Source organism: Macrobrachium rosenbergii, chromosome 57 (genome assembly GCF_040412425.1).
Source record: "Macrobrachium rosenbergii isolate ZJJX-2024 chromosome 57, ASM4041242v1, whole genome shotgun sequence".
Lineage (NCBI taxonomy): Eukaryota > Metazoa > Arthropoda > Malacostraca > Decapoda > Palaemonidae > Macrobrachium > Macrobrachium rosenbergii.
The window spans coordinates 9,492,895-9,500,394 of record NC_089797.1 but is presented as its reverse complement, the minus strand read 5'-3'; the positions used below and the strand labels follow the sequence as shown (position 1 = coordinate 9,500,394).

Genomic DNA, 7,500 nt, shown 5'->3' with positions numbered 1-7,500 from the left:
AAATATTCCCTGTATTCATAAAGTTTTTAAAGCTGAATGCAAACTTGAATCTTATATCAGGAAACTATTTTCAACCATTTACTCTACAGAAAATTAGTTCCTTTGATATATTGTTTAGTTTTCTGTTAAAGAAAACTATTGTGCCGGCTTTGTCTGTCAGTTCGCACTTCTTCTGTCTGCACTTTTTTCAATCCGCACTTTTTCTGTTCACCCTCAGATCTTAAAAACTACTGAGGCTGGAGGGCTGCAAATTGGTATGTCGATCCTTTATCCTCCATTCATCAAACATACCAAATTTCAGCCCTCTAGCCTCAGTAGTTTTTATTTTATTTGAGGTTAAATTTAGTCATAATCGTGCTTCTGGCAACGATATAGGATAGGCCACCACCGGGCCATAGTTAAAGTTTCATGGGCCGCGACTCATGCAGCATTATACCGAGACCACCGAAAGATAGATCTATTTTCGGTGAACTTGAAAATACGATGTACAGAAAACTCGATTGCACCGAGGAAACTTCGGAGTATTTTTTACTTGTTTTTCTAGGAACAACATGGACTCAGCTTCGTCGGGGCCTTCAAAGGAAGACACCGAGAGCTTGCGCCTTCAGGAAGACAAATCTCGCACCACCAACTGGAAACGCTGGGGTCCTTATCTGAGCGAGAGACAATGGGGAACCGTCAGAGAAGACTATTCTCCTGATGGTGATTGGTAAGAGTTGTCAAAGGCCTCTTTCAGTTCTAACTTTCCTTCGAGACGTGACTGAAGGTGCTTCTTCAGGAGAAAGTTATTGGAGAGATCATTCTTCTCTATTATCTTACATTATTTTACCATTTTATCACTCACGTTTGTCATATTTGTTAGGCATTATGGAGAGTGTCGGGATATTTTCCCCTAATTATGTATCTCTTTTGTTTCAGATATATTAATATAATTTATTCACAATAAATGTGAATACTACTCCTAGTTTTACCCCACTCGTGTTGAGTGTAACAGTTTTATCTATTGTTTTTCACAACCATGTATCTATTTTTTTTTTTGAGAATTATTAATATAATTTACTCATAGTAAATGTGATCACTATCATTAGTTTCGTCCCAGTCATCTTACTTTAATAGTTCACTTTATTAGGTTTGAGATTTATTCTTGAAATTCAACTTTACGAGATGTGAACGCCATTATTTGTATCGTAATCATTATTAATATAATAATTCGCGTCATTGTTTTACAAAATACAAGTAAAAGCCTGCATTTCGCTCTTCTTTAATTGATTCTGTCTTAACAAAACCTAAAAATTCTTACTTTTTCCCTGCATTCCATTTTTGAATTTCGACAGCTCGCTTTGCTCTACTTGAAATCTGTCTGATCAACTTAAAAAAAATTCCAGATTTTTTTGCATTCAGTTCCTGAAGCTCTAGAAAGTAGTATACTTTTTCGAGCTAAACTATCTTTCAATAATAAACTTCTTTTGCAGCTGGTCCTACCTGCCACATGATCACGCTCGCTCAAGGGCCTATCGCTGGGGGGAAGACGGACTCGCTGGAATCTGTGACAGGCAAGGGCGTCTCTGCCTCAGCCTGGCTCTTTGGAATACTAGGGATCCCATACTCAAGGAAAGGCTCTTTGGGCTAACGGGGCCACAAGTAAATGAGAAATATACAAAGATTGTTTTGATGTTATTATTATTATTATTATTATTATTATTATTATTATTATTATTATTATTATTATTATTATTATTATTATTATTATTATTATTATTCAGAAGATGAACTTTAAATATGGAACAAGCCCGTGGGGGCCATTGACTTGAAATTCAAGCTTCCAAAGAATCTAATAATCATTAGGAAGAGGTAAAAGAAGGTAATGGGAAGTGCTGCACGAAAAGAAAAGATCACTTATTAAAAAAAAATTAACCAAAAAATGAACAAATAAATATTTAAAACGTGAGTAGATTTTCAAAATACAAAGAGAAAATTATATTAGGGTAGTAATGCACTGCATCTTCGCTTGCACTTCTGAAGTTCCTATTGCGCGACGTCCTCAGTGAGACGGTTCCACAGTCCAGCGGTGTGAGGAATAAAAGGACCTCTGGAACTGAGAAGTTCGAGGGCGTGGCGTATTTACTGCATTTAGGTGTGCTGCTGTTCAAGGAATCTGGTCCCTCTCGGCAGGAAATGGGGGTCAGGGATCCATTGTGAATGTGTTAAAGGCTATTATTAAGTGTCAGTTCCTTTCTTGAGGTTATTAGCAATGCCTAATTCTTCTTTTCAGTGATGTATCTATATGTACTTTTTACGAAGACGCAATGCATTACAGCATTAAACAATTCGCCTTGTATTTTACTATTAATCAGTTTACTTATATATATATATATATATATATATATATATATATATATATATATATATATATATATATATATATATATATATATATATATATATTTAATAATTTGTTCATTTATCTTTAATCTTCTAATAACTGATCTCTTCTTTCTGTATTTCTTATTACGTTCTGTTATGTCTTTCCAACGAAAAACATATTCTCTGATATCTTGAATTTCAAGTCAGAGGCCCCTGGGGCCTTGTTCCATATGAATAGGGTTCATCTTCTGAATAATAATAATAATAATAATAATAATAATAATAATAATAATAATAATAATAATAATAATAATAATAATCACGATTTTGAAGAAATAGGTTGATGTATGTGTAAATACATACATACATATATATATATATATATATATATATATATATATATATATATATATATATATATATATATATATATATATATATACACACACACACACACACATATATATATATATATATATATATATATATATATATATATATATATCTCTCTCTCTCTCTCTCTCTCTCTCTCTCTATATATATATATATATATATATATATATATATATATATATATATATATATATATATATATATATACATACATACATACATATTTACACTTACACCATTGTGGATTTCTTCACTATTTTGGGATTATGAGATTTTTATGAGTAATTACTATGTAGTGAATTATTTTTTTAGTGTCAAATTCAAGAGGTCGTATATCAAATTAACGAAAAATATGCATTTCCTGAGTGAAAGAATATTTTTGGTATGATTACCTGTGACAAATATACTTCTAGCTAAAGCTATTACCCATCTGCAAGAAGGATACCTAACAGCCATTTTGCGATGCCAGGGCAATCACGGAGAGGACGTGAAGGAACTCTACTATTACCTCGACTCGACTCCTACGCACTCCTACATGCGTTACCTGTACAAGTATCCTCAAAAGGTGTATCCTTACGAAGAGCTCGAGCGCGTAAACGGAGAAAGAAATGTTGCCGATCCCGAGTATGAGATTGAGGACACAGGTAGGTGGGAAATTTAGTTTTAGTTTTCTGCAAAAGGAAACTATTGTGCAGGCTTTGTCTGTCCGTCCGCACTTTTTCTGTCCACCCTCAGATCTTAAAAACTACCGAGGCTAGAGGGCTGCAAATTGGTAAGTTGGTCATCCACCCTGCAATCACCAAAATACCAAATTGCAGCTCTCTAGCCTCAGTAGTTTTTATTTAATTTAAGGTTAAAGTTATCCATGATCGTGCGTTTGGCAACGACATAGGACAGGTCACCACCGGGTCGTGGTTAAAGTTTCGTGGATCGCGGCTCATACAGCGTTATACCGAGACCACCGAAAGATAGATCCACTTTCTGTGTCCTTGATTATACCCTGTACAGAAAACTCGATTGCGCGAAAGAAACATCGGCGCAATATTTTTTACTTGTTTTCTTTATACTCTTTGATAGTACACATACTCTTATCAAGACACAATATTCTCAGAATTATAAATAAAAATTCTTAATCCCATATAACACAAACGAGAAATCAGTTTTAAAGCAGCTAGACCTATTTAATCTGGTCAAAATGTCTAACCACTCCTTTCATCTTAGTGGCTGCGAGAGAAGGCATACTGAAATTCCAAGAATCAGAAACTAGACAAAGGATTAGCAAAGACCAATTACAGGTACACAACAGACAGTATATTATGATATTAAAGTCACTTTATAGACAGGCGGTTCTCGGACTGGAATCACAAGGGCCTTCTGAGGATAATGGCAGGAGCTATCGTAAGCTAAGAGCAGAACTTTGTAAGATAAAATATTCATCAGTGAAAAAGTGTATGTAACAAAGAAAGAATAGAAACAGGCAATTCACTTTATTAGAATATATATTTTATTTCAATTACGTTTAACGAGAATTAAGATTTATTCATCAATAGTCTATTCATTCCATCAGACTGGAAGCTAAAATTTATCATGTTATATCAAAAACTACTAGAAAAACAAACTCCAATTTATTAAAACATACTTTACTTAGATTATGTTTAAAGAGGATTAAGGTTTACTCATCAATAGTCTATTCATTCCCTCCGAGTGAAAGCTAAAACATAATATTGTGTTAGAAAATATTTAAAATCTGTGGTTTTTTTTTTTTGGCACGAATTTTCAAAATATTCACATTATTTCGATTATGTTTAACGAGAATTAAGATTTATACGTCAATAGTCCCTTCATTCCATCGGGCTGAAAGTTAAAAACCTAATATTGTGTTTGAAAAGACTTAGAACCTCTGTTTTTTTTTTTTTTTTTTTTTTGCAGGAATTTTCAAAAGAATACTTTATGTGAAGGTTTAACGAATATGGAAATTTATACGTCAATAGAACGACTTTCATGGAAATTACAGTGAAAACTTAATGTTGGACAAAGTTAAGAAATTAATTAAATGTTTTTTACCGACTTGCAGGTCAGTATGTTCATACTGGGATTAAACACACATACACACACACACACACAACACACACTGATGGATATATATATATATATATATATATATATAAATATATATATACATATATATATTTTATTATTATATGACATCAATGATTATATATATATATATATATATATATATATATATATATATATATATATATATATATATATATATATATATATATATATATATATATATATATACATATATATACACACACACACACATATATATATATATATATATATATATATATATATATATATATATATATATATATATATATATATATAGTGTGTGTGTGTGTAGTAGATGTGTGATATACATATTTTATTTATGAATATTTTGTTTGGTCTTCATTGATTAAAACAGTGAAAAAATACTTCCAATGACCTGCTTAATAATATATTCAGAGTCTGGATTACGCTTGGATAAATTGCGCGCAGAATTTGTATACAGTTACAATGCGATTTTGTTGGAGGAAAATATATTATGCGCTTACGTATCGCTTTTTATTTTTCCACCACTGATTGAATTGCAGATTTCTAGCAACCACTGCTGTTTTCCACGTATTTTTTTGCCTGGAGCAAAGCATTTAAATGTTTTCAATAATAAAAAAAGTCATAAATCTCAACTGTAGTACCCAGCTTTTCCAGTTCACCTATTCCAAAACTTTATAACTATATAACTACATTACATTTTGAGTGATATTTGAAATGGAAAGCAGAGATGTTTGGTAGTTTGCCTTTTAAACTAGAAGTGTGAGAATTCTAAATTACATCTTTTTATTTTACTAAAGTTTACTTTGGGCTTTTAATTGATGAAAGCAAGTTTGTGGGCAGTCAGGATTTAAATACGTTCTTTAGATGTTCATTAATATTGTTACTTTTCTATAAAGTCGTTGGTTATCTTATTGCAGTTTTTATATATTGATGAATATACAGATGTCTGTTCGATGTTTGCGTTAATCAGCTGAAATAATAATAAACTCCTCAAACAGCTGGAGAATGGAACAGTCCCCCTAGGGAACCTCGAAAGTTCAAGCGAGGATGCGATGCATTGCTAACCTACAACAATTCTACTTGTATTGTACAAGTATAACTCTCTTGCATTTTTATCTATTTATTTCATCACTTGTTGATTTATTTTTCCTTTTCTGACAACTGATCTCTTCTTTCTCTATTTTCTATAACTTTCTGTTACATCTTTGAAATGAACACCATATTCTTTGGAATCTTGAATATCAAGTCAATGGCCCCTGTGGACTTGTCCTATATGAATAAGGTTTGTCTTCATAATAATAATAATAATAATAATAATAATAATAATAATAATAATAATAATAATAATAATAATAATAATAATTAGTTGTTCCTAAACCATGACAGACTTCAGACATTTATGAGTACTCCATTATCCTGAGTCTTCTAACATTTATAAGTGCTCCATAATCCTGTACACTTGTAAGTGCTCCATAAACCAGCGAGTCCTCTGACATTTACAAGTCCTCCATTATCCTAAATACTTACAAGCGTTTCATAACCCTGAATACTTATAAGTGCTCCAGGAACCTGAGTCTTCTGACACTTATAAGTGCACCATAATCCTTACAGTCTTCTGATATTTTTAATTCATTTCTGAAACAGGTACAGAAACACCTGGGTATGGGGTTGCTCCCACGAGGGGTGCGGAATGAAGCCCAAACTACAGCATATAGAAGGAGAAAAAAGTACGGACAAGAATCAATGCATGGTTCGAGGAAGCCACGAGTCCTTAGGAGAGTCAGTATGGGCAGTTGATAACGTAAGTTGCTGGGACGCTTAGCCTCCTTGAGCGTAATGGACAGGCTTGCTTCGACAACGAAGTATATACTTTCCGGTGTTTTAAAACCTGACCGCACCTGAGAGATTTTAAAGATGAAAATGGATGTAGTTTGGATCTTTTTAATTTTAAAATTTGTTTTTATGTATGTGTCAGTGTTTTAAGACGATTTGATTGTTACCGGGCGTGTTTTTAGAAGTCTAGGTAAATTGGGTTCGTATTAAATGTATATTAATTTTAAATATGATAATTACTAAAATTATACTCAGTTTGTAAATAACTCCCCTGCTTTTAGAAGTATCTTATTCACTATGCCCAGGGGACTGTTCAAAAAGGGCTAAAAAGCTATTATGCTAAAAGTAAAATGCTTTAGTAAATCTCCGAAGACTGGCAGATAATTCAAAGTAATTTCTCTAAATAAGATAATTACTAAAATTATACTCAGCTTGTAAATAAATCGTCTTGCTTTAGAAGTACCTTATTCATTATGCCAAGGAGACTGTTAAAGAAGGGTAAAAAGTCGTAATGTTAAAAGTATAATGCCCTTGTCAATCGCTGGAGAATGACACATGTGCAAATTGATTGTAAAATATTATAAAACATTAATATTCAAAATATCAAAATTAAACCAAATTTGTTCAAGGGGACTGTAAAAGAAGGGTAAAAAGTCTTGTCAGTCACCGGAAATTGTGCAAATTGATTTTAAAATTATATAAAATATTAATATTTAAAAAATTTAGATTATACCCAATTTGTTCACAGGGACTGTTAAAGAAGAGTAAAAAGTCGTTATGTTAGAAGTATAATACTCTTGTCAA

The 7,500-nt window shown here is 32.0% G+C and overlaps 1 pseudogene; it reads left to right on the top strand.

The window, feature by feature from the left end:
• LOC136836918 (uncharacterized) overlaps positions 1-7,500 on the top strand; it is a 31,469-nt pseudogene that overhangs the window by 4,171 nt on the left and 19,798 nt on the right.